At 60.1% G+C, this 26,288-nt stretch overlaps 1 long non-coding RNA gene across 2 annotated transcripts; it reads right to left on the bottom strand.

Annotated features, from left to right (window-relative positions):
• Positions 1 to 1,046: 1,046 nt before the first annotated feature.
• Positions 1,047 to 17,320, bottom strand: LOC112546577 (uncharacterized). Of its 2 annotated transcripts, none has more exons than XR_016349541.1 (4): positions 16,309 to 17,320; positions 3,610 to 3,702; positions 2,367 to 2,417; positions 1,047 to 1,756 (listed from the first exon to the last, which is right to left on the bottom strand). It is a non-coding gene; the product is annotated as an uncharacterized LOC112546577 (long non-coding RNA). The 2 variants fall into 2 exon arrangements; XR_003090299.3 differs by lacking the exon at positions 16,309 to 17,320 and adding an exon at positions 9,343 to 9,451.
• Positions 17,321 to 26,288: the final 8,968 nt, after the last annotated feature.

Raw genomic sequence — 26,288 nt, 5'->3', positions numbered from 1 at the left:
CTGATCTCCGTGTTCTCTGCATCTGATGATCACAAAGCATGTTAGAAACATTAAGCCCCGGAAAGGCAGGTTCGTATCTGCACCCATCTTACAGAGGAGTAAACTGAAGCGCAGAGCACGTCAGGGACGAGAACCCTGGCAGTCTGACCCTCCATTCCTATTCTAACCACTAGGCTATATTTCTCTGCAGTGGCTTCTAATTCTGCAGAAGCAAGAGGGGCGCCTGCCTGCTGACTTCCCTCTCCTACTTTGCCAGCACATTGGCTTTCTTTGCAGAGTCTCCATGTAAGATCTAGCCCAATGCCATTGGCTATGACCTGGGAACAACTCAGCTAGGCTGGCTGCAGAATCTTTTGTGTAAACATTCATTCGGCCCACATGAGACACTGCCTAACACGCCGGCTGTGAGCTTGGGGCATACCACCTCGGAGCACCGGTGGGGAGACTGGATCAGAGCCAATGGCCAGCCCCCACGGTTCCATGCGGACGACACGCATAGTCTGCCGCACATGGCAGGAGCAAAGTGAAGATGGACTGTGCCAGAGTTCCCAATGCCAGGCAATCCTCCGCCAGCCTCCCCAGGCACCTAGCTCCCACCTCTCCTCGCAGCTGAGGCAGGCCGCGAGAGCAAGCCAGTGCTGGGGCAACGAGCCGCTATTGCAAAACCCGGACGTTGGGGGGGAGGGGCACTTTCAAACGTGCCTAAGGGATTCAGGAGTTCATGTGCCACTGACTTTCCATGGGAGGTGTGCTTCTAAGTCCCTCTCTCCCTGAAGCTTTCTGGGAGGCCCCTATCAACAGAGACGACCCTGAGCTAACGCTGGGTTTGGGATGGCTGGGCTTTGCACACGAGGCTGTGTTTTGGTCACACGGCTCAGCTGTTCTGTTCAGAGTGTCAGATCAGCCATGCCTGAGTGAATTCCTAATCTGTGCAGCTGCACCATGTGTCCCCTGGCTGTATCGTTCCATAAGGGACACACACTGCGACGGCACAACTTGGCAGCGCTCCCCGAGGGGATGTCTCAGAACCTGCTAGAACATCACAATTTGGTTGCATGAGAGGAGAAGAAATTTAATTGAGTGTTGGTAGCAAACAGAAGAATCATGTGGTGCCATAAATTCAGGTGAGGTCATGTCACCTTCAGAGGTCAGACACAAACACAATCATTAAAACACACCACTAATCCTCTGCAAAGAAACCAGAGCAAAGTGTCCGGACTACGGCCCTGGGGTCTGAACGACACCTCGACACATGCTGCAAACTTCCGCTGTGCCGAACATGCTTCCCACAGGCTGACAGGAGTGCAGAGCAGCTGTAGCCATGTGCAGTGTCCGGACCAGAATGGACAGACAGCCGCCAGGGTGGCATATTCCTAGCCTGGTCCACTTCTCATCAGCATGGGCACACATCCTCCTGTCTACTCAGCACTCCCTCTCTGCTGCAGGCTGCTTCCCCTCACCAGCGTTATCTGCTACGGCGGGAGGGAATACTGCTGCCCTATGTCGGAACACGCCCCAGCCAGCGGGGTGAGATGCCTGCTCTATTAACTCCCCACAGCTTGCCCCAGACACACAGGAGGTGCTGTGCTCTATCCTCCTTGCCCAAGAGCAGTGTTATCCGGGTGACATCTGACTAGCAAACTTTTGACAATAGGCAGCCACTTCCTTCTGCTCCCGTCCTTTCCTCAAAGAGCCCTCCTTTCTGTGAGCTCAGCATGGAGACAGGCGGGTCTCTGGCGGTAGCAGGCACATGCAGCTGTTTGCCGTGGAGAGGAGAGAGAGTTTGAAAATGCCACTGCTCTGTGTCCAGAGCAGAAGGGAATTGGAAGAGGAGGGCTTTTACGTTACCCTCAAAGGGTTAAATGCAGAGCTAAAAAGAGCGAGGGTTCTGCTGAACTACCCCGAGGTTTGGCTCCTCTTTTACTTTTGTCAAGTGTAAAGCAAAGCGGAGAGGAAAACGTGGACTCAGGCACAGCTCAGCGCATGCGCAAGTGACGTGGAGCCTGCACTGTCTGTCCAAACGTAGCCGCAGGCCACATTTGTAAGACACTGGGGCATGCAGGGTCAGAGTACCGCTGGGATGATCACAGGTCTGCACGAGGGAGAGCTGAGTAGCGCAGGGGTGGGCAATAATTCCAGAAGTATGGTAAGTGGTCAAGGGCTGCGCTTTTCTGTCTGGGCTGAGGGCGGGGTGCAGAAGGGAGCTTGGGGCACGGGAGAGGGCGCGGGCTCTGAGAGGGAGCGTGGGTTGTGACCAGGGCCTGGGAGGGGTGGTGACCTGAGGGAGGAGGGGAGCAGAGACCTAGGACAGGGAGATGGGGTGTGGAAGGAGGTGGGGGGGGTCAGGGTAGCCATGAGGCACTTACCCAGGTGGCTCCTCACGGCCCAGGAACCCTCAGGAAACCAGCCGATAGGAGCTGCAATGATTGTACTGCAGTGAAGCTCCCCCCACTTAGCGCTTGCAAGACGCCCGTTTAAACGTGCAGCATTTCCTCACTTGTAGCGGTTTGAAGCAGCGCGTGTGCCCTCACCCAGGCAGTGCATCCCACTCTTTTCAGGGTCATTCACTAGCACTGTGCTCACAGAGCACCCTCAGTCCGGCCTCCCATATTGCTAATCCAGCCCCCGTGGGCTCACAAGCGCTGCCTCTCTCCGGGTCAGGTGCTTGGCAAACGTCAGCCCAGCGCCCATGGCTACAAGCAGACACGTTAGGCTTTCAGACCGACCGGGATCAGCTCACAGAGAGCACGCGCAGAGGGGCATGAACACCACTCGCTCTGCAGAGGCAAGTGACCCACAGAGCCAGGACTAGCCTACACTCACTGGCCCTGTAAGCCAAAGCCAAAGTTCTACCCGCTGGGTCATGCGGCTGCTAGCCCGACATGGAGCCCACGACCTACCATAGCAGAGAGAATGTCAAACCATCACCATCTGCTCCAGGATGTTGCTAACACCTCCCCTGGAAGGCACATAGTGGGTCAGGCACCCCTCCAGACCATTTCACAAACCCTCGTGTGAGCAGAGAGGCATTCGGGATCTTAAACTATGTGGCCCTTTGTAATTTCCACATCCCTCAGCAGCCTTCCCAGCCCAAACAAACGCCCACTGTCCTTAGCTCTCCCTCGTGCACCCACACCCTCGCGATCTGCAAAGTGCAGAGAGATCTGCTCTCCAGTGGGTTTCCTGGCCCACGCCCGCAGGCCATAGCGTAGGCAGGAAGTCCGGAATCACAGGTCAGCCGGGGGGAGGAAACGGGAAGGTTGGCTCTGTCCCAGTGCTGTGCTCTTTGTTTATGGAACAACGTGTGTGAACTCACACACCAAGGCCAGGTCTACACTGCAGGGGCCTTGCAGGGAAGCCTGGGCTGCAGGGAGTATGCAGGGGCTACGGATGGGGCCTGCGCTGGGCCTCACCCTGGCCCCTCTCCTATGGGATGGGCCCAGGCCCATGCGCAAGGGACTGCAACCATGGTCACCCTGGGCCAGCCAGAGGCAGCATCAGCTCCCGAGGCTGCCTGCTGCTGCGGCGCGGTGAGGAGGAGGAGGAGGAGAAGCCAGGAAAGCCTGCGCTGGGTGGGGCCAGAAATCTCTGCCGAGCTTTGTGCCTCACCTGTCAAAGACATCAGGACCCGCCGGGCTCTGCACAGCTCTGGCAGGGGCAGCTGGCGGTGTCTGGAGGCAGCACGACAGGAATCTGGACAACCTGATAAGAGGCGAGAATTCAAGTGGTCTGTAAATAGGACTAACGGCAGCCGAGGGAATGCTACATATGGCAATGTGTGCGGGGCTGCGGCACAGCTAGGGACGGGCCACAGTGTCACCTTTCACTCCCCGCCAGGCGGGACGGGTCCCCCACACCCTGCACCAGACGCCCCTCGCTCTGGGGCACAAAGGGGGCAGCCCCCTGGTTAACACTGCCCAGGCGCCACACAACTCACTTCAGCCAGGGAAACCGCTGAAGGCCCAAAACTAGACGTGAGCTCACAAAAAGAACCTGAGAATGCCCCTGCGTGGGGCAGTAGCCTGGGTGGGCAGGGTGGCTCCCCATGCGATGCACGTCCCTAGCCTCTGCTGGCCAGACATGGGAACCGCCCCGGCCTGTTCATTCCCTCCGGGCACCGGGCACCAGGCACGGGCGGCAGACAGGAGAGTGGGCTGGCTGGAGCCCCGTGCCCTATGGCCATTCTCACGGGCAGGCTTGGCCTGCGTGCAGCTGTTGGAGCCGTCACTGAGGGGCTGACTGTTACGCTGGGCGAGTTGCGCCCGTACAGCCCCGCTACGCAGGCCGTTATGCTGCTGTAAATGAGCCTTATCCAGGACAGCTCATTCACGTCCCACGGCCCTTTACACCGATAAACCGCTTCTCTAGTAGCCTCCATTTGTCGCCCAGGCAGGGGCTGCCGTCTCCCCTGCGACGTTTGCTGCCTGGGCTGTGCCATGGGGAGATCCGCAGCTAGGGGCTGAAAGCAGATTCCTTCCCAGTCTGTCGCCACGGGAAGGAGCCGGCCCTCAGGCTGGGTCCCGCTGGCCGGTCCCTCCGGCCAGGGCCCGAGAAGGGGTTTGCAGTTGCTCCGAGCAGGGCCCTCTGTCCGTGTCAGGCACGTTGCCGGGGGCTGGGACTTCATGGCGCTGTGGCCACGGCTCAGGACTCTGCACCTCCACTTTGTGTCTCCTGAACGACAGCCTAGCTGTGCTCAGGGCTGGCCTGCAGCTGCCAGGGCGAAGGGACCCCTTTCTCATAGTCTGACCTTCCTGTGTGCAAGGTCCTGGGCTACCTTCAATACCAGGGCTCCGTGCTGGGCCGCTTGCAGCACCGGAGCGTTTTTAAACAAACCAGGCAAGCAGGCTGAGGGGTGCACAGAGCAGTGTTAACCCAGGGGCCTCCTCAGGGCCCAGCGCCAAGCCTCCGCCACCTCCAGGGCCGCTGGACAACGGCTCAGTAATGATCTTTTCTAGAACATACACAATTTCAACTGGTGTTTTTTGACACAACAGCCTTTTCTCCCGTTGTTCTATCAGCTCAAATAGCGACGTGCATCCAAGTGTACCGAGCGAAGAGAGCCGCTGATACTCGGTAGCAAAGCAACAATCTTCCCCACATATCTCAAAGACAAAGCACCGGGAAAGGGGAACCCTTTAAGATCCTAATGCCGGAGATGCGCAAAATAAGAAACGGGGAGTAAAAGCAGTTGCTGGCGATTTTGTTCCAAAATGTGGCAGTGAGGGTCAAACAGCCGTTTTCAGAGGATCCTGTTATTAAACTGAGAAATGGAGCAGCCATTGCTAACTAACATCCTGCCCATCACATAGGCAGAGAGGAAGCGCGGCCGGAGGGACGGCCGGAGGGACGGCCGGCGGAGAGGAAGCGCGGCCGGAGGGACGGCCGGAGGGACGGCCAGCAGAGAGGAAGCGCGGCCGGAGGGACGGCCGGAGGGACGGCCGGCAGAGAGGAAGCGCGGCCGGAGGGACGGCCGGAGGGACGGCCGGAGGGACGGCCGGCAGAGAGGAAGCACGGCCGGAGGGACGGCCGGAGGGACAGCTGGCAGAGAGGAAGCGCGGCCGGAGGGACGGCTGGCAGAGAGGAAGCATGGCCGGAGGGCCGGCCGGCAGAGAGGAAGCACGGACGGAGGGACGGCCGGAGGGACGGCCGGCAGAGAGGAAGCACGGCCGGAGGGACGGCCGGAGGGATGGCTGGCAGAGAGGAAGCGTGGCTGGAGGGCCGGCCGGCAGAGAGGAAGCGTGGCCGGAGGGACGGCCGGAGGGACGGCCCGGCAGAGAGGAAGTGTGGCCGGAGGGACGGCCGGAGGGACGGCCGGCAGAGAGGAAGTGTGGCCGGAGGGACGGCCGGAGGGACGGCCGGCAGAGAGGAAGCGCGGCTGGAGGGACGGCCAGCAGAGAGGAAGCGCGGCCGGAGGGACGGCCGGAGGGACGGCCGGCAGAGAGGAAGCGCGGCCGGAGGGACGGCCGGAGGGACGGCCGGCAGAGAGGAAGCGCGGCCGGAGGGACGGCCGGAGGGACGGCCGGCAGAGAGGAAGCGCGGCCGGAGGGATGGGCGGAGGGACGGCCGGCAGAGAGGAAGCGCGGCCGGAGGGACGGCCGGAGGGACGGCTGGCAGAGAGGAAGTGCCACCGGAGGGACGGCCGGAGGGACGGCCGGCAGAGAGGAAGCGCGGCCGGAGGGACGGCCAGCAGAGAGGAAGCGCCACCGGAGGGACGGCTGGAGGGACGGCCGGCAGAGAGGAAGCGCGGCCGGAGGGACGGCCGGCAGAGAGGAAGTGCGGCCGGAGGGACGGCCGGAGGGCCGGCCGGCAGAGAGGAAGCGCGGCCGGAGGGACGGCCGGAGGGCCGGCCGGCAGAGAGGAAGCGCGGCCGGCAGGACAGCTGGAGGGCCGGCCGGCAGAGAGGAAGCGTGGCCGGAGGGACGGGCGGAGGGACGGCCGGCAGAGAGGAAGCGTGGCCGGAGGGACGGGCGGAGGGACGGCCGGCAGAGAGGAAGCGTGGCCGGAGGGACGGGCGGAGGGACGGCCGGAAGAGAGGAAGCGTGGCCGGAGGGACGGGCGGAGGGACGGCCGGCAGAGAGGAAGCGCAGCCGGAGTGACAGCTGGAGGGCCGGCCGGCAGAGAGGAAGCGTGGCCGGAGGGACGGGTGGAGGGACGGCCGGCAGAGAGGAAGCGCGGCCGGAGGGACGGGCGGAGGGCCGGCCGGCAGAGAGGAAGCGTGGCCGGAGGGACGGGCGGAGGGCCGGCCGGCAGAGAGGAAGCGTGGCCGGAGGGACAGGCAGAGGGCCGGCCGGCAGAGAGGAAGTGTGGCCGGAGGGACGGGCGGAGGGACGGCCGGCAGAGAGGAAGCGTGGCCGGAGGGACGGGCGGAGGGACGGCCGGCAGAGAGGAAGCGTGGCCGGAGGGACGGGCGGAGGGACGGCCGGCAGAGAGGAAGCGCGGCCGGAGGGACGGGCGGAGGGACGGCCGGCAGAGAGGAAGCGTGGCCGGAGGGACGGGCGGAGGGACGGCCGGCAGAGAGGAAGCACGGCCGGAGGGACGGCCGGAGGGACGGCCGGCAGAGAGGAAGCGCGGCCGGCGGGACAGCTGGAGGGCCGGCCGGCAGAGAGGAAGCGTGGCCGGAGGGACGGGTGGAGGGACGGCCGGCAGAGAGGAAGCGTGGCCGGAGGGACGGGTGGAGGGACGGCCGGCAGAGAGGAAGCGTGGCCGGAGGGACGGGCGGAGGGCCGGCCGGCAGAGAGGAAGCGCGGCCGGAGGGACGGGTGGAGGGACGGCCGGCAGAGAGGAAGCGTGGCCGGAGGGACGGGTGGAGGGACGGCCGGCAGAGAGGAAGCGTGGCCGGAGGGACGGGCGGAGGGACGGCCGGCAGAGAGGAAGCGTGGCCGGAGGGACGGGCGGAGGGACGGCCGGCAGAGAGGAAGCGTGGCCGGAGGGACGGGTGGAGGGACGGCCGGCAGAGAGGAAGCGTAGCCGGAGGGACGGGTGGAGGGACGGCCGGCAGAGAGGAAGCGTGGCCGGAGGGCCGGCCGGCAGAGAGGAAGCGTGGCCGGAGGGACGGGCGGAGGGCCGGCCGGCAGAGAGGAAGCGTGGCCGGAGGGACGGGCGGAGGGACGGCCGGCAGAGAGGAAGCGTGGCTGGAGGGACGGGCGGAGGGCCGGCCGGCAGAGAGGAAGCGTGGCCGGAGGGCCGGCCGGCAGAGAGGAAGCGTGGCCGGAGGGACGGGCGGAGGGCCGGCCGGCAGAGAGGAAGCGTGGCCGGAGGGACGGGTGGAGGGACGGCCGGCAGAGAGGAAGCGTGGCCGGAGGGACGGGTGGAGGGACGGCCGGCAGAGAGGAAGCGTGGCCGGAGGGACGGGTGGAGGGACGGCCGGCAGAGAGGAAGCGTGGCCGGAGGGACGGGTGGAGGGACGGCCGGCAGAGAGGAAGCGTGGCCGGAGGGACGGGTGGAGGGACGGCCGGCAGAGAGGAAGCGTGGCCGGAGGGACGGGTGGAGGGACGGCCGGCAGAGAGGAAGCGTGGCCGGAGGGACGGGTGGAGGGACGGCCGGCAGAGAGGAAGCGTGGCCGGAGGGACGGGCGGAGGGACGGCCGGCAGAGAGGAAGCGTGGCCGGAGGGACGGGCGGAGGGCCGGCCGGCAGAGAGGAAGCGTGGCCGGAGGGACGGCCGGCAGAGAGGAAGTGTGGCCCACCTGGTTCAGGCTGGGGAAGGTTTTTCTGCTGCTCCAACCAGCAGTTCCTCACAAGCCAGACCCCTTCGCCTGGTTCCTGCACAGTGGGCAATGTAGGGCAGGGTGGGGTCGCTTGCCCCCGTGGGTGTCAGGTAAAAGAGGCAAGGGGAGGCAGTACCCTAACCTCTTCCTTCTCCTTATCCCTGTTCTGGCCATTCCTGGAGGCTCCCAAGCAGGCTGCTGCACACCAGTGAGGTCCCCCGTCGCTCTGCCAAGTCGGTCTATTAACCTAAAAGTGAAAAACCCTTCAGCTTGCCAGATCTATTAGCATAACTGAGCCTGGGATAGCGCCATTGAGTGGTAACGAAGCATGTGCCAAGCCAGAGATATCAACTGTCAGCTGCTGAACGTACTGACAAAACCAGTTGTGCCTTATATGTCTACAGGACCTTAGTTCAAATTGGCTTTAAATATTTCATTAGTTTGTTGCTGAAGATTATAAAATCACATCTCCAAAAAATCCTTGCCTAGATTTTGAGATGCACAAACTGAGTATTCATCATTACCTTGCGTGCTTGCATCTTCAGACAGACAGGTTTTGAAATAAATTCTTCAAAAGGCCACCCTCATCTAAAATACACATCTTAATTTTAATTACTATAGTACCAAAAACATGCTTCCAAAGTCTTCCTGTCTTTTCCATCCATCCCTACTCTCATTGACTCCTCTGTTGAAGACAGCCCTTTAAGGGACAACTTTCCTTTTCTTCCAGAGAGCTGCACAAAAGAATTTCCCTTTCTTTACTTCTGACAGTCTGATGAACTAGTTTAAAGAGAACGCTCCACCAAAATCAATACCTTACTAAGATATACAATCCTTTGTTATGCCTAAAATCTTTGGAAACATATTTTAACAAAACATACTGTGAAATTTCATAAACATGTCTATTGTTATGAAGCTCACACAGTGTTCCCTTCTTCTAAAAACAATGAACTTTATTATGAACACACTAAACCACACTGACTCATTTAAAATAATGTCTTTGTTTCAGTGTGTAATCCGGAATTATTACTTTGGCCACGTCTCTCCAGGCAGAGAAAGTCAATGCAAGGTTCACAACTCTGTTGGAGGCAAAGGAGAAGTAAGGGGACAGTTAAAATGGTGGTTGTTCTTTCTCACCTGTTAATGTTATTTGGTTCCTTAAACTGTTGGCGTGTTGTCTGTTAACCCCCTACCCCTTCCCTGAGTGAGTGCAGAAGAATGTCTGAGGTAAACAGCAGGAGTAAACAACAATGCACACGCCCCCCAGCAGGGTGTGCACACGGCCCCCCAGCAGGGTGTGCACACGCCCCCCAGCAGAGAGTGCACACGGCCCCCCAGCAGAGAGTGCACACGGCCCCCCAGCAGGGTGTGCACACGGCCCCCCAGCAGGGAGTGCACACGCCCCCCAGCAGGGTGTGCACACGGCCCCCCAGCAGAGAGTGCACACGGCCCCCCAGCAGGGAGTGCACACGGCCCCCCAGCAGGGTGTGCACACGCCCCCCAGCAGAGAGTGCACACGGCCCCCCAGCAGGGTGTGCACACAGCCCCCCAGCAGAGAGTGCACACGGCCCCCAGCAGGGAGTGCACACGGCCCCCCAGCAGGGTGTGCACACGGCCCCAAGAGGCCCAGACTCAGAGGCTGCATGTGGCTGATCCTTGAAGGAGAGAGGGACAGACACACAGTGGTGGTGGACCATCAAGTGGAGCCTCCCAGAACGCCCTCTGCTCGGATCGCCTGGCCAGCGGACCAGCTTAGGAGTCAACTTGGGAAGATGAAAGAATATGAACTGCCTCCTGCTCGCCTTATCATCCTGCCTGGGACTGTAAGTGTGATTGAATGTATGAATGAGATTCCCCTCCCTTCCCAGTTTTAGTTGAATAAAAAATCCTTTACACTCCCATGTGGTGATCCCCTCTCCTTAGTGTTTAAAGCAGTTGCAATCCACATCCCCTTGCAACAAACTCCAGCTCTGTGAATTTGATGTACCTTGCAGCAGGCAACTGATGGGAGAAACTCTCCCATTGACTTTCCTTACTTCTCAAGGAGTTCCAGGATCAATGAGGGTACCCTCAGTGTTCAATTTAGTGGGTCCTTTCCAGACCTGCTAAATTGAACGCTGGAAGATCGATCTCCAGAGATCTTCCGGGAAGTGTGGCTGTGCCCTTTATGAAGGCTTAAGGAGACTTTTAAAAGATAAAATCAGCTTGGAAATATTGATGATGAAAATGTAAAGCAGAGAAGAGCTGTATCGTGTACTGCCTAATACGCAATGGTGTATTCAGCAGGACAGCCGACTCACCCTTACTACAAAGCTTTGCAAAGGAATCTCTGACATATTTCGGGTATAGACTCACATCTGTACGGATCTGTTTTATTCCCAAATGCAGTGCTTTCAAATAGGTACCTTTGCATGTTCGGGCTTCACAGTCGGGCATGCCAGGAAAGAGGCTCCATTTTCTTTAGGAAAAACATTTTCAAACAGTGTTTTTCGAATGTCACTTTCCACAGCTGGGCTCAGGGATCTGGCTGGAAGGGGTGAGCAGAGGGGGAGGATGGAGGAAAGAAGAGAGAGAAGGGAGAGGGGCCCGAGCGGAGCAGTGGGGTGGCAAAGGCTGGACAGCTCGTCTCCCCAAGCAGCAGTTTCACCCACCGCCCGTTTGCTCCCCTTGGCAGATGGCTGTGCAGAGGCGGCTTGCCAAGAGCACAGCGGGCCTTGGTGTTGGAGCCAGGCTGCGAGCTCAGAGGCAGCTAGGCCAGGGCTGTGCTGCATTTCACACAGAGAGCATGGCCAGGGGAACCGTCCATCCCTGAGGCAGAGACACTGTGGAAGGCTGAGCCCCAAAGGCTGTGGGCCATGCTTGATGGGGCCGTCTGTGGGGCAGGAGGCTGGATGCTTGTTTGCAGGGCTGTGGTGTCCCTGGGCGGGTGCACAGCGTCTGTAGAATTAATAGCGGCGGTAATTGTAACGGGACTTACAGCCTCCTGCATTGTTTCCAGGGGCATCCCCTAGAACCAGGAGCCCACAAGAGGGCCCAGCAGATACAGACCGAGCTGGTCTGAGCTCATTATCAGGGCACTCCGGAGGGGCCTGAGCCAGAGCCGTGAAAAACTCGTCCCAGGCCCGGATGAGCCGGGCAGACGGCAGCGAACAGCGTAACCTGGAGTGTCCCTGAGGGCTCTGAGCTGCCTGAGGCGGGAAGATGGCAAGCGCGCAGCTCTGGGTGTGGGTGGCAGGCAGCAGACTGCTGGCCTGACCTTGCTAGAGAGCTGAGCCCGGGAAGCTGCTGGCAGCTTGCGAAAAGGGCCGTTCTGACCCTGCTGCGCCCGCGGAGCGGTGAGCATTGCTGCGGGCAGAGCCAGCTCGTGCAGGATCCAGCCCTGGGCAGCCCGAGGACAGTCTCTCTGGTGGACATACTTAAACACTTTCCACTTCCCCACAGAGGAGAGCGAGAGAAGGCAAAGTGCTGCCCACAATTCACAGCAAAATCTGTCCCAATCCTCCTGCACTCGGGGTGGATTCTTCTGCTGTTCTACAAATTGCTCACGTGCACACACAGGGCTGTGCTCCAGTGTGCAACATCTGAACTAAAACCACGGACGCAGGGGGCCCCGTCTCCCACTCCTTAGAGCTGTACCATTGAGGAGCTCTGGCCCCTGCTGCAAACACCTGTCTGCCAACCGCACTAAATCTTCGAGGAGCCCTTTAAGCTCAGTTTGAAAGGAGGAATAACGCAGGGAGCCACGCATGTGGGAACAGGCCCTCTGCTAATGACCAGGAAATCAGGAAATGCAAACATTCACGGAGCTGGTCAACAATACATAAGCTTTCAAGGAAATATATTGTGTGGGGAACAATGCAACGCAAAGCACTTTCATCTTTCCTACTCTGAGATAAACTCTCGGGCCTCTCCTTAGACAGCAAGCATGTAGAAGCCACAGGGCTCTCCCTGAAGATGGGGATGGAAATGGTGCCAGAGCAGGTAACACATGGGCCAAAGCCCTGATTCTTTCAACGAGTTGCCTGGGAACTGGACTTGCAGATGGGCTGTTCTTTTCTGCACGTATCCCTGTTGTTTTATTCCCCACTCTTTGTTTCCCAGGTCACATTGCTGTTGTTTCTCTTTTGATGTTTAACTGTCTGTGCACATGTGCGCGCGCGTGCGCGCACACACACACACACACACACACACGCGTGCGATGGCTTGCCTGCCCCCTGTGCTGATCCCAGATGTAGCTCTTGTTACACCCCAAGCAGCCCAGAGGGTGCAATCATGTTGGGAAAGCAAATGAAAGGAGCGACACGCACCAGGCAGCCTGCCTGCAGGTGCTTTTGTTGTAGGGCCTCGCACAACAGGGCCTTGGCCTGACTGGGGCCTCTGGATGTGTCAGCAAGATAAATATTTAATAATCAACATCATAAGTAATTGGAGACATTCCTGGAACATAAGGGTGGGGGAAGCCAAAGGATTCACTGTGTTTCATTACACTGCTGGGCAGAAGCGCCTGCTGCTTTGAAAACAATAGCCCGGCTTGGTTAGAAACCGTCCCCGCGGCCACTTACCCCCACCCCCAGCCCAGAGTGTCTGTCCCTGACCTGCACACTGAGCTTGCTCTACACCCTGGCTCCAGGTCTCTGGGCACGCTGCAGAGCAGGGGCAAGCAATGTCACCTGGGGGCTTGCCCAGCTCTGCCAGGAAGAGCGGCTTTGCTGCTCACAGGATCATCGCTGCGGCCTCGACCTGCTGGGTGCTGGAGGCAAGCCACTGAAAACAAGACTTGAATGTGTGCAGGGTCGCGATCGCTCGGAGCCAGTGATGTGCCAAAGCCACTCTATTAACTATTAGTAACTGTCGGACTATTAACCAAGAGCATGGCGTGTGGACACAGACGCCGTGCTCCTGGCACGCCGGACACTGCTCCTGGCACGCCGGACACTGCTCCTGGCATGTGGTAAGTTCTAATCTAGGTCAGACTGTCCACCAGGGCAGACTGTAGTGCTGGCTGGTATCTGGCTGAGGAGCCCCATAGATCCAGTATAGGGGACCACTGCTAGTCTGACCTCATGTAAACACAGGCCAGAGACCCGCCCCAAGACAATGCGTCTCTGAAGAAACATCCAATCTTGATTCCATAACAACTTAGGCTTTCTGCTCAGCCTGAATTTCACTAGCTTCAGTTTCCAGCCAGTGGACTTGTTAGAATTTTCTCTGCTAGACTGAAGAGCTTCTTGTCAAATATTTGTTCCCAGGGAGGTTTACACTCTGTAAGTAAGTCAGCCCTTAGCCTTCCCTTTGTTAAACTAAGTAAAAAAAGCAAGCCTGCCAGGGCTCCGGGAAGGAGAGTCCAGTCCTGACACACTGGTTGGTGGCAACATCTCACCAGCATTTCAGACACATTTTAGATGCAAGCTGAGGCCCCAAACACTCAAGCCCATTCATGAATTTGTGGCACATGAATTTGTGGCACCTTCGGTGTCCTGGCCACGTTCCAACTCAGACAATCACAGTTCACATAGCTGCATGGCAGGGACTGGTACGCTTCCCCTTGCAGTTCCACTGGCTCGACTTTCTGTCCTAAGCTCCCCTTGTTCTATGCTCTGCCAAGCTGCTGCTCAGAAGAGGCCGTCGTTCAGGTGCGAGTTGGGGGGCAGTAGCCCCTGTGAGCAGTTCCCCCAGGGGATTGACTGGGGCCGTGGGGGAAGCAGGGACTCTCACAGTGAAAGCCTCTTGCCGAAGTTCTTTTCCATGTAGTTGTCATTTTGCTATTAGTAATTTTAAAAGCCACTGATTTGCCTGGCGGAAATCTCTTTCCTGCCCCTGTGGTGTGCTTGCGTGGCCATCCACCATCCTTCCTGTGCCAAAAAGAATAATAAGGGCCAAGCTTAAAAGAGCCCCAAACACAAGGGCCGAGGGGGGTGAGATAGCTGAAAGGAAAGGCTCTCCATCCCAGGGCAGTGCTGCCAGTTGGAGAGGTGGGTTGTGGTTTCCAAGGCACGGTGTCCCCAGCATGTTTTCAGGGACAGGACACATGAGAGCCAAGCAAGCGAATGCCGTCCGGCTCGCTCAGCCGCTGAAACGCGATGCAGACGGCTGCGTGGAAACCCTCCAGCCAGCTCAGCACTGCGTGGAAAGAGGCACACGCGTTTCTGCCCAGTTCCTTTGGAAGGGGCCAGCGCTTGGCCTGTCTCCTGCAGGTCACTCGACGTCATGCCGTAGGGGGAGGCAGGCCTGGGATCCCGGAACAGAAGAGCACGGCGGGACAGGTTGCATTTCACATGGCTCTAAATAAGGACCAACTCTGCTGGAGTCACAGGAGGGGCGAATCGGGGGGAGTTTCAGGAAAAGTGATTGCGACTTGGTCACTTTTGCAATGTGCAAACAGAATAAAGCCCAGAGCAGCCGTACAGATACTTGGTGCCTCCAAAGGGCCCACTTCACAAGGCGTAAAACAGTCCTGAACCCAATTGTCTGGGACGAAGGATTTATTCAGACCCTTGTGAATGGCGGCTGGAGCCTGCGGAAGGCAGGGGTGCAGGATGGCCAGCCAGAGGGGCAGGGAGGGGGTCTGGGGGCACCTCATTCAGCAAGTAAGACTTTGGTGGGGGCCCAAGGGGGGGAGTGCTCCCACGAGTCACTTTTGGCGCCTGGGGACTGCTAAGAACGTTCTTCTATAATCCCTGACTATGGAGGCTCTCCCTGCCCGCTCTGTGGCCTGGAGGAGGAAGGCAGATCCCAAGAGCATGACCCATTCTCCCGCAGAGCCCCACGGCCTCGCCCTGCAGTGAGGTGAGGTGTCAGGCCACAGGCTCCTCTGGCTAGCGATCACGTGAAGGCAGCGTGCGGGGAAGCTGATGGCCTGCCAGCTCAGAGACTGAAGTCCCTGGCTCTGTGCACAGAGCAAACACTGCACATGCCCCCGCCGCGCAGCCAGCACACGGCAAACATGACTCGGACAGGCCGTGGCCAGCCCCAAACAGCTGCTGCTTCCACCCCCCAGAGCTCCCGCCCGGGGTCAGCCACCTCGGCCGAGCGCGCTCCTGGCAGCTGTGCAGGAATGGCCACTGTCTGGGGTGGCCAGACGCTCTGTCTGCTCCGCGGCGGGCACCCAAAGGGCTTGGCGCGTGAAGAACAAGTCTAAAGCCCAGGTCGGAGGCCAGCTAGGGGTCTGGTACCTGGACACTCGCACCTGCACTAGCGATGCCGGGCCTGGGCCCCCTTTTGCTGCTGTGGGGCAGTGCTCTCCTTCTGGCTCCATTCAGAGAGCTCCAGGCACTTACCACACCTGGCAAACCCCACGACGAGGCACCACGGGCCCGTGTCACCGGCAGGCTGGCACTGGCTAATGGCGGCTCCCGTTAAACTACTGAGCCCAGGCCTGAGCGTTCTGAGAAAGCTCCGGGTAGCTGCTCTGTGCCAGCCCCCAGCGTCCGAGTCCAGCCGCCCTGGAGAGCCCAGCTTGCATCCCTGCTCCTAGGACCAAACCACGCTGCCTCCCCCGCGTGCTGCCCCACTCTGGACAGTCCCGTGCAGACTGTTAGCTGGAGCTCCCTCCTGAGGTCTCCACCAGGCGCCAATAGCTAGCATGTGTGAAAGAGGGCTCCCTGCATCTACTCTAGGAAAAGGGGGCCGGTGGGTCAGGCTTAGCTATGCCAGGCCTTGTCTCCCCCACGGAGACAGCCGGCCGGCCGGCTGGCTCTCTGAGGCTAGCTCCTGGCAGCCACAAGGGCGCTTTCGCCTGGCCAGCCTAGGGAAGAGGGTGGGCTCGTGTGTGGGAGCAAACCCAGCAGCGTAGAGACAGTGCGCCCGGAACAGGCACCACGCAGGTGAACCTGCTAAAAGCTCAACGCCATGGCCAGACTGGACTTTGGAACTTGCCCGCGGGTGTTGTCAGCCACAAAAAGGGCCGGGTTAAATTGTAACCTGTACTTCCCCTCCAGGGGTCGGAACCCAGGAGAACTTTATGGGGGGGGGCAGCAGAGTAAGCTTGGGAAAGGCAGCGTCCGATTCCCACCCTCCTTCCAGACCCTTTCACCGTTCTGAGCGGCTTTGGCTCCTGCAGCCTGGCCACCTCCCAGCTCCCCAGCCTGCCCCCAGGGCACTCACCAGGGTGAGCTCTAGCTGCCACGGAGCACGTCCCGTCGTCAGGGCAGGCCCACGCCACATCCACGTGCGCTGAGACGCTCTCGCCGCAGCAACCAACGCGGTGGCTCGCGTCCGCACGCTGCTCCTCTGCCTGGCCGGGGAATCCCTTCTCCAGACAACAGGCCTGGGGCTAGGAGAGGAGCCAGGGAGACTCTCTCTACAGGTGGCCCACAGGAACGCAGTGGGGCTCCAAGTACCAAAGCCATCGCCCTGGGGATGAAGAGCCAGGGTTAGCCTGGGCCATGCCCCCTGGAGGGCCAGCGCCAGGGACCAAAGGAGCTGTGTAGTGTCAGGGCCCCCAGGGAGATCCAGAGGACAGGGCGCAGGGAGCTCCAGGAAACTGGGTGCAGGGACCCCCAGGGGACAGGGACCCCCAGGGGACAGGGCACAGGGACCCCCCAGGGGACAGGGAGCCCCAGGGGACAGGGACCCCAGGGGACAGAGGACAGGGACCCCAGGGGACAGGGAGACCCAGGGAACTGGGTGTAGGGACCCCCAGGGGACAGGGAGCCCCAGGGGACAGGGCACAGGGACCCCCAAGGGGACAGGGAGCCCCAGGGAACTGGGTGCAGGGAGCCCCAGGGGACAGGGAGCCCCAGGGGACAGGGAGCCCCAGGGGACAGGGGACAGGGAGCCCCAGGGGGCAGGGACCCCCAGGGGGCAGGGGACAGGGAGCCCCAGGGGGCAGGGACCCCCAGGGGGCAGGGGACAGGGAGCCCCAGGGGGCAGGGCACAGGGACCCTCAGAGAATGGGGCTCTGGATGTGCAGGATCATGTGCCCATCCCTGACACACACCCCTTTGCACGGAGGCAGAGCTGCAGTTCCTGCAGGACAGAGGTCTCCTGCCCCCGCCCCGGGCCCTCACTTTCCTGTGGATCCCAGGCTGGCTTGTGCGGCTCTGCCCCCTCCAGTAGCCGGGCCAGAGCTCTGGGGCTGCAGCCAGTCCCCGCACGTGGCTGGAACAGTCCTGGTCCGTATGGGGAGCCCTGTGCCGGCAGGGGGAGGCGCTCATACAGCTCTGGGACCACACCCGCCAGGCTGGGACTCCTCCAGCCCTTAGCTGAGTCACTGGGGTCTCCTGTGGCTGTGGGCTCAGTGCACACACAGCGTGAGCCACGGGTGTGTCTGGACAGGCCGGCCCTTGGCCCGACTGTGGCGGCCCTGGTGCCAGGACGGGTGCTCTGAACGGCCGTCTGGCAGCATCGGCTAGAGCCCGCCACAGGGAGGAGTGAGCCTCGTGGGGCCTCTCACCGCTCTGTTGAGCTGCTCCGCCTGGCACACGGGACGCCCCAGGTACCCCAGGGTGACAACCTCCCAGGACTGCCGGTCTCAGGCGTCCTTCAGCAGCCAGCAGCTCAGGGCCAGAGCGCCGGAGGCCAGGGGGACCCACAGCCACCTAGTCCGACCTCCCGCCCAGCCCAGCCACCAGCACCCACGGCGGATGCTGGGCTCCGGCTGGGGAAGAGCCAGGCCCGCTTATGGCCTTGGGAGGCACAAGAGCTGTGTCTCGCCCGATGCTGTCACACACTGCTTGCCCCACGGCAGGTGAGGGCTGGGCGAGCTGGTCCAGGCAGGGCCGAGCCCTCCCGGGCTAGCGGGCCTGGGTCAGGTGAGGTCAGCTCTGGGCGGGGCTGAAGGTGAGGAGGAGGCAGTCTGAAGCCGAGTCTCTCTGAGCTGCCTGTTGCACTGGGCAGGCGGGTGTCGCCGCGGGGGCAGATTACAAACCAGTGGCTCCCTGCCAGCTGTAGCGAGGCAAAGGGCTGCCGAGTGGCCAGAGCATTTCCTGCTGTCCCGCGACGCCGAGCCATTGGGCATTGCAAGGTCTGCCTGCGTGTGGGGCACTTGCCTCGCCCTTCCGTGAGCCACACGGCGCTTGGACATGGCGCCCGGTGCCCCGTGCCCTGCGGCGATGCTGCAGTTTGCTGGCCCCTGGTTTCCAGGAGAGAAGCTGCGGGCCAGCCAGGCGCTCCTTGCCGGAGGGGCTGGACCCAGGAATTTGCTCTTGCCTGTTGGCTTTGTTCACGCGCCGGAAACAGGGCCCAGTTCGGTCTGGAATGTTTTCCTAGCCCTGGCTCGGTGGACTTTGGGATCAGGCCTAGCTAGTGTAAACACGCAGCCAAAGGCAAGCAGGGGCCTCGCTCTCTCACCCTGCTTCCCGCTGCCCCCAGCCCCACGGGGAGAGCGCTTACCACAGGCGTCTCTCAGAGCAGCCCAGCGTGCACCACTTCTTTTGGCCTCTCTGCCTTACTGGCGCTTTGCATCCCGGCTTGTGCCTATCACTCCTGCTCACGTAACCCCCGGGGCTTGAATCCAGATACTCCATTAACACATGGGAGGGATTCCAGGGACTCAATTCACACTCTCACCTGCATTTCTGACTGGTGCAGTCTCAGGCTGCTTCCCATCTCTTCTGCGACACAGCAGCCTGCTAAAACTGCAGGTGGACTGGAAGTCATGCCTTGGAGCAGGGCTACTCAACTTCGGAAGCACCACAGTGATACTCACAGTACATGCATGTACAGCAAATACATGCAAAGATATGCAAAGATATGCAACTAGCTTCTCTCACACTGATGGGCATGAAGACAAGGGTTAAGGCAAAACTAACAACACACACGCCCCATTTAAGTCAGTTCTGCTGCTATTTGTAAAATGCAACATTGACCTGATTCCCACTCATGTGGCAGCACTTTCATGAGCAAGGACAGTCCAGGAATTTAACTACTAAAATGCATCTCAGCAGAAGACCACGACATTGACCATTATGGCACGTGTTGCCAGTGGAGGCCATGTTCAAAGGATCCCACCTGTGGGCCGCGTGTTGAGTCCCGTGGAAACCCAAACCGCACTGCAGGCCGCAAACAAACAGGCCCCAGGTCGCATGTGGCCCCTGGGTCGCGTGTTGAATAGCCCTGCCTTGTAGCGAGAGATTTAAGGAGCTCATTTTAGTTGTTTAAACAAAGAGAGGGCTAAGGGGTGACTTGACCAGAAATAAGAACCTACATGTGGAACAAATATTTAATAAACAGGCTCTTCAGTCTAGCAGAGAAAGCTCTAACATGAGCCAACGGCTTGAAATTGACGCTGGACACATGAAGCCTGCATGATTTTTAACAGCGAGTAATGAAGCACTGTAACAATTTCCAAAGGGGTGTGGCAGATTCTCCATCACCAGCAGTTTTTCAGTCCAGACAGGATGAAAAGCTCTGCTCTAGGAATTACTTGGAGGCAGGTGTCTGGCCCCTGCTATCCTAGAAGTCAGACTAGATGCTCACAGTGGCCCCTTCTGGCCTTGGAATCTATGAATCGGAAATTACACTGGAGAAGCTGCTGCCCAAAAGCTTCTGCCTCATTCAACTGCTGGAAAAGGAAAGTGGATTAAAGGAGGCAACCTTGTTTAAACCTGGCAGATGCTGCTCAAGGTACCCAGCAGTGTGGGATTAAGGGTCACCAGGCTCCTCGGGAGAGTTGATGGCAGAGGGGCTGGGATTCCAGGCAGAAGATTTTGATTTTTCAGTGCAAATTCAAATATTGAAAAATTTCTGCAAAAATAAAAAAATCTGTTTGGCTGTGCTGTTGCTGGGCCGCGTGGGAGTTGCAGTTTAGCTGCTTCTTGCTTCAGTTCCCTCCTATGGGTCAGTCTCCCTGGTCAGGCTCCATCTCCCATGATGCACCCTAGCAAAGGGGCGAGGAGAGACGGGGAGTCATAGATGCAGTCTGGACGATGAAGCCAGCCTCAGAGCAGAGCGAGGACAGGGGGCTACCAACCCACAAGTCCTATGAGGCCCTGCAGCAGCATTTCCAAATCACAGTATTTCTGCCACAAAGAGCAGGCACTTTTCATGAAAAAATGGTCCGAAGCCTCCCAGTTTCCCATCAACAAACAGTTTAGATGGAAAATTTCCAACCACCCCCACACACCCAGCTGTGTGGAGAGGCAGGTATATTACAGGGTCCGGTACCACCTGCTGCCACGGAGGATATTCGGGGGTTGATGTGGATAGACTGCAGGCGGCAGGGGAAGTTGGCACAGAGCAGAGAACACAGGTTTCCGCCGGGCTACCGTAGAACCTGGGCCATGAACACCTCGAAATGGAGGCTCTTCATATCTCTAGACTGTTCTGTAGAGTTACTAGAGATTCTGCAAAAACCATCCTGGGTGTTTTTCCAAATGTGTACAAATAATACAGCTTTGAAAGTTGCCCATGCAGAAGAGAAGTGCTGCTTTCTGTTGCTGTCTCACACGGCGCTGTGCTGTATTTGCTTTCTCCAGTTCCAGCGGAGGTGTCCGGCGGATTGCTGAGACTGTAACTCTGCAGTTCTACTGTGTAGGGACGCCAGTGTGCGCCGCGCCGCGCCGGCTTCCAGACCGCTGTGCTGCTGCATTTTCAAAGTAGTGGGGGCCGGGCGGCTCCCCCACACTCACCTGCTCCTCCCCTGCCCTCCAGCACTTTCAGAACCCACAAATCCTCGGCTTCGTGCTCCGCCCCCGCTCTTCCCCCCCAGAGCTGGAAGGAGTGGGGACGGCATGAGCCAGGCGCTTTGTGGCTCCTCCCGACGTGCTGGGAGGGAGAGGAGAAGCGGAGGCAGGGTGGCTGCTGGGGCCCAGGTGCGTGGGGGCAGGTTACCCGGAGCGGCGGGAGTTCCTGCACCCTCCTCTGAGGCAGCTGGCAGAGAGAGGAGGCGGGAGGCCTTGGGCCCCAGCTCTATCTATCCTGGCATGCTCATGCTCCTAACAGCACCGTGGACGTCAGCAGAAAAAGAAAGGAAGAAATGCAGCCAGCGGCGGCCCGTCCATAGGTGCGAACTAGGCGGTCGCCTAGGGCGCCGAATTAAAGGGTCGTTGAGGGCTTTGGAAGTGGGGGCGCCAGTTGCCGGCAGCTCATCTAGGGCCGCTCCTGAATGCAGCTCTTGGCCAGCGGCCCTGCGGAGTGACCCCTCTCTGTGCGAGGCGAGCGCCCGCCGGAGACCCCTTGGCAGCCTGGGCTGGCGAGTTCTTGCTGAAGGGAAGCTGTTTGCTGCCAAGGGGGCTCAGAGGCTGAGGAGTCATTTCATGCCAAAGCTCACCAGAAGAATCATTTTCCACTTGGAAAGAGCCAGCCCGAAGTGCAGCCACTTGGCCTGGGCCGGCAGCGGACATGCCGCATCCCTCCAAGCACAGCTGGAGAGGAGGCTGCCAGCAGGTGCGATACGGCTGGGTCCATATGCGCACCTGGGCTGTGCAGCGGACATTCCGCATCCCTCCAAGCACAGCTGGAGAGGAGGCCGCCAGCAGGTGCGATACGGCTGGGTCCATAATGCGCACCTGGGCCGTGCAGCGGACATTCCGCATCCCTCCAAGCACAGCTGGAGAGGAGGCCGCCAGCAGGTGCGATACGGCTGGGTCCATAATGCGCACCTGGGCCGGCAGCGGACATGCCGCATCCCTCCAAGCACAGCTGGAGAGGAGGCCGCCAGCAGGTGCGATACGGCTGGGTCCATAATGCGCACCTGGGCCGGCAGCGGACATGCCGCATCCCTCCAAGCACAGCTGGAGAGGAGGCCGCCAGCAGGTGCGATACGGCTGGGTCCATAATGCGCACCTGGGCCGGCAGTGGACATGCCGCATCCCTCCAAGCACAGCTGGAGAGGAGGCCGCCAGCAGGTGCGATATGGCTGGGTCCATAATGCGCACCTGGGCCGTGCAGCGGTGGCACTAGGCTGTGACTGTGGTGAATCCGCACGGGGACAGCGGAGTTCACGCTGGCGTGGGAAGTGCCTAGAGCGCCCGGCGGTGTTGCCAGGAGGACAAGGAGTGACGGGCTCTCTGGGCTGCTGTGCAGAACTGGCACTGTCCTGCGAGGCTCTTCGCAGGGACTTACAGCAGCCAGGCACTGCTCCAACGCCAGAGTGCCCGTCACGTCGCTGGCTGTCAGACGGCTCATCGCCACTGGGGCTCTACTACTGCACCTGCTCAGCAGCATCACAGGAGGCAATTTATAGCTGCAATTAAGGGAGACAAGAAGCAGCACGAGTCAGATACCAGCTGTGCTCAGAATAGCTCTCATTTGCCTAGATGCGAGCCAGCAGGGACCTAATTCTAGCCGCCTCCGTCAGCTGATCAGCGTGACTCAGTGCTCAAAGGAAAACATTCCTTGGCAAAGGGGCTGACAATCACTGCCATTCCCGAAAGGGCGACATGCCACCGCTGCCACCTCCGAGGGACATGACACGGGGGCTCTGATCCCCACAACACACTCGTCAGGTTTCTGTGGCTGAATGTGATTCTCCCCATTGTGCAGAGAGGTAAATTGGATGTAAGCCTGTTGGGTTCACGTCACTAAATTGGGGGGCCTAGCTCGAGCCACCCAGGGCCCCGTGCTCTGAGGTGCCGGGCAGACGCTCAGCACTGCAGAAAACCCAGGGTCCAGCTTTCGAGCAGGACACCCAGCAACCGAGACACCCAAATTAGTGGGCACAAAGCAAACTCCCAGCGCCGGCTGGCCTCTGGGTGGCTCGAGGGACACGAGTAGCAGTGAGGGACACGAGTCCTTGACCGAAGTTGTGCTGCTAGAAGGAGAGCGCCCAGAGAACAGGCCTTGGAAGTGCAAACAAAGGTGACGGCTGGGCCTACAGGTGTCTCTGGCCAGAGCGCACAGGCCTGACGGCAGCACCTGCAGCGGGGTTGGAATGCACGTTGCAGCCAGAGGCGGCCTGCGCCAGCCAGCTCTCTAGCCGTGGCTGTCTGCTCGCTGCCGCGCCCGCTGAGCTTGGAGGGACCCTGCTGCGTGACAAGCTCCACACTGTTCCCTTTGCCACGAGCACAGCGCCCCACCGCCCGCGACAGACCCGCGCCGCTCAGCGGGGCCCTGTCCCTGCGATAAAGAGAAGCGCCACCTGTGCCGTGCTGCGGGAAAGGATCCGTTTCATCGACCCGCCGCAGAGTCATAGATCTTGATTAGCCAGGCCCGGAAACTCAATTCCGTCAGCTGGCCCCGGGAGGGAGCTGCTGCTCCTAAGCGCATTGAATTCGGCTCGGAGAGGGTGAAATAAACGGCTCTGGCAGCCCAGCTCCTGGACGCCCGGGGCCCTGCCTTGGCTGGACAGCCACCAACTCCAGGGGTCTGCCGGGCAGAGCCGGCCCCAGCGCTAGCCTGCCCACACTCAGGCCAAGGGCCCGCTCCGAGCAGTGGGGCGTAGGGGAGCAGGACCCCGTCTATTGGCGGGGCAGCAAAGGGCTGTGCTTCATGGGGTATGGCTCCGGGGGCAGGCGGTCATGTCACAGCAGGCCGCTTGTTTCCAGGGAGGGGTGCTGGAGCAACCGGCCCATGGGTACTGAAAGGCCTAAGGGGTTTTGTGAGACTGGATAGCGCCGAGAGCCGATCCGCTGACTTCCTGTGTCTGGCTCCCCCACTCCTGCAGCAAGGCAGCTGTGCTGGGCTTGGCCCTGGCTCCAGGCGTGCACAAACCATCTCACCTGGGTACACACCGACCCACACAGGGAACTGTGCTATGGGGCAGCCTGACTCACGCGGGGTCTTTCATCCATGCCATGGGGCTTGCCTCTCCTCTTCCCTTCTGCAGGAGATGGGAAACACTGTAGGTCTGCCAATCTGAAATTAATAGGTAGCAGGTGTAAACAAACAAGAGGACGTTTTTCTTCACTCAGCGCCAGAGGAGGCTGTGAAGACCAGGACTTTAATAGGGTTCAGAAAAGAGCTAGATACATTCATGGAGGTTAGATCCATGAATGGCTCTTAGCCAGGATAGGCAGGGATGGCATTTGTCAGACGCTGGGAATGGGTGAGGGGGGGATCACTTGTTGATTCCCTGGTCTGTTCATTCCCCCTGGGCACCCGGCATTGGCCACTGTGGGCAGACAGGACCCTGGGCTAGATGGACTGTTGGCTGACCCAGTCTGGCTGCTCTGATGTTCTTATATGTGCAGTTATCATAAGAATGGCCAAACTGGGACAGATCAACGGTCCTTCCAGCGCACAGTGGCCAATGCCAGGTGTCCCAGAGAGAGGGAACACAACAGGGAATCCGCACAGGATCCCTCCCCTTTCACCCATTTCCAGACAAACAGAGCCTAGGGACACCATTCCTACCCATCCTGGGATGGACCTAACCTCTGTGAGTCTATCTAGCTCTTTTTTGAACCCTGTTAAAATTTTAGCCTTCACCATATCCTCTGGCGAGGAGTTCCACAGGTTGTCTGTGTGCTGAGTGAAGAAAAACTTCCTTTTGTTTGTTTGAAACCTGCTGCCTAATCTGACAAAGCTGTGCACAGAATTCACCCTGGCAGCAGAACCCCACTGTGTCCGGTGTGTTCCCAGGGGCCATGAGCAGCCGTGGGCCTGGGCGACTGGCCCGTTACAGCAGGCCTGCCTTTTCTACCAGCATGGAGCACACCTGGCACAGCCCTGGGGTGGGGCTATTATGCACTGGGCCATGAGCACTTCAGATTTTCCACATCATTTCTCTGTGTGGCCACAGCGCTCGGGGACGCAGCCTTTCAATGGCCACTAGAATATTAATGAAGAGCAAACAGAGCAAAGCGCTCTCTGGAGTGTAGCGTGTTTGTCTTTGACCGCGTGGCACGGCACCAGGTGTGCACCAGATGGGCCATAGCTCCTCGTCCAGGAGCCCCTCCCGTTGCTCCATAGCTCTCTGCAGCTCCACTGCAGGGCACGGGCAGTGACAACACAGCTCCTCAGAGTCCCCTCTGCCCCAAGCTTCTGACCCCACTGCGCCCGGGGCAGCTCGCAGTGCGTGGGGAGACCAGGGCCAGCCACAGGCCACGTCCCCTCAGGCAGGCCTGGGCAGGAGCAGGCGACCGTGGCGAGATGCAAGCAGCCGGCATCCAGCAGAGCTGTGGGGAGCAGGTGTGAAGTGCACAGAAAATCAGAGTGGGGACACCACCTCCCCCGCGGCCTGGCACCCCCAGCGTGGCCCCCATGCACCGGGCTCATGTGGGCCTGCGCTGGCGGGTCTCCTGGCACCTGCTGCTGTCACCAGCCGTCCAGAGCCGGAGCGAGGAACCAGGGAGAAGGGCTGGTTTGAAATCAAGGGCAGTGGATGGGAGACCAGAGCCAGACAGGCACTGCCGCCGCTCTGTCTGATGCGAAGGCTGAAGGGAGCAGCAATCCCATCTAGCCGGTACGACTGAGCCCCTCTCTGCATTCCTGGGGGGCTGATGGGGGAAGACTGGCTCGGGAGGGGGCATGCTGCCAGGCCGGGAGCACACAGCTATTTGTGGGTCAATAAAGGCAGGCTGTAACGGGGGCCCAGCAAAGCCCTGCAGTTAGATCCCTGCCTCAGTTTCCCCTCGCAGGCTTTCAAGAAGTCCAGGGAGGCTGTTGTATATTGCAGGGGTCTAGCTTACGGAACCCAAAGATGGAACATTGCACCAGCCCTGCAGCCTTATTCCAGAGCCCGTGTAAGTCCAGCTCCCGCGCCAGACAGGCCCTCAAGACAGAAACCTCGTCTGGTACCAGGACCTCTTCCCTCAGCTGGGGGAGCGTCTCTCCTCTTGGGGCCGGTCCCCACAGACAGATCACACTCGGACTCCTCCGGGGCTCCTGCTCCCACCTGGCGATGGCCAAACACTGGGGCTCCTCCCTTACAGAGCAGCTCTCGTCCTGGGGACCCCCCTCGCTCGCCTGAGACCGCCTCCTCTGGGGACTGGCCCTCCTGCCAGAAGCCTTGATCCCTAGGGAGACCCACTGGGCTAGTTTCCTGGCTAGCCCCCGAGACGCTCCTTCCCCAGGCGCTCTGCTCTGCAGGCACGTCACTGCTCCTGGGCCCTCGTGGGATCTCTGTTCTCCCGGGTGGGTCTGGACTGGCTCAGACCGTCCCAGGGAGCCAGCACCTGACCCAGAGGGGCAGGTTCCTCCCGGGGGTAGGAGAGCCAGACACTCCAGACGCCGGCCCTGCACGTGTCCGAGTGGTACCCAGG

The sequence above is a fragment of the Pelodiscus sinensis genome, chromosome 4 (genome assembly GCF_052426305.1).
Source record: "Pelodiscus sinensis isolate ZL-2025 chromosome 4, ASM5242630v1, whole genome shotgun sequence".
Lineage (NCBI taxonomy): Eukaryota > Metazoa > Chordata > Testudines > Trionychidae > Pelodiscus > Pelodiscus sinensis.
The sequence above is the reverse complement of the archived record's forward strand: the minus strand, read 5'-3'. Positions and strand labels throughout refer to the sequence as shown.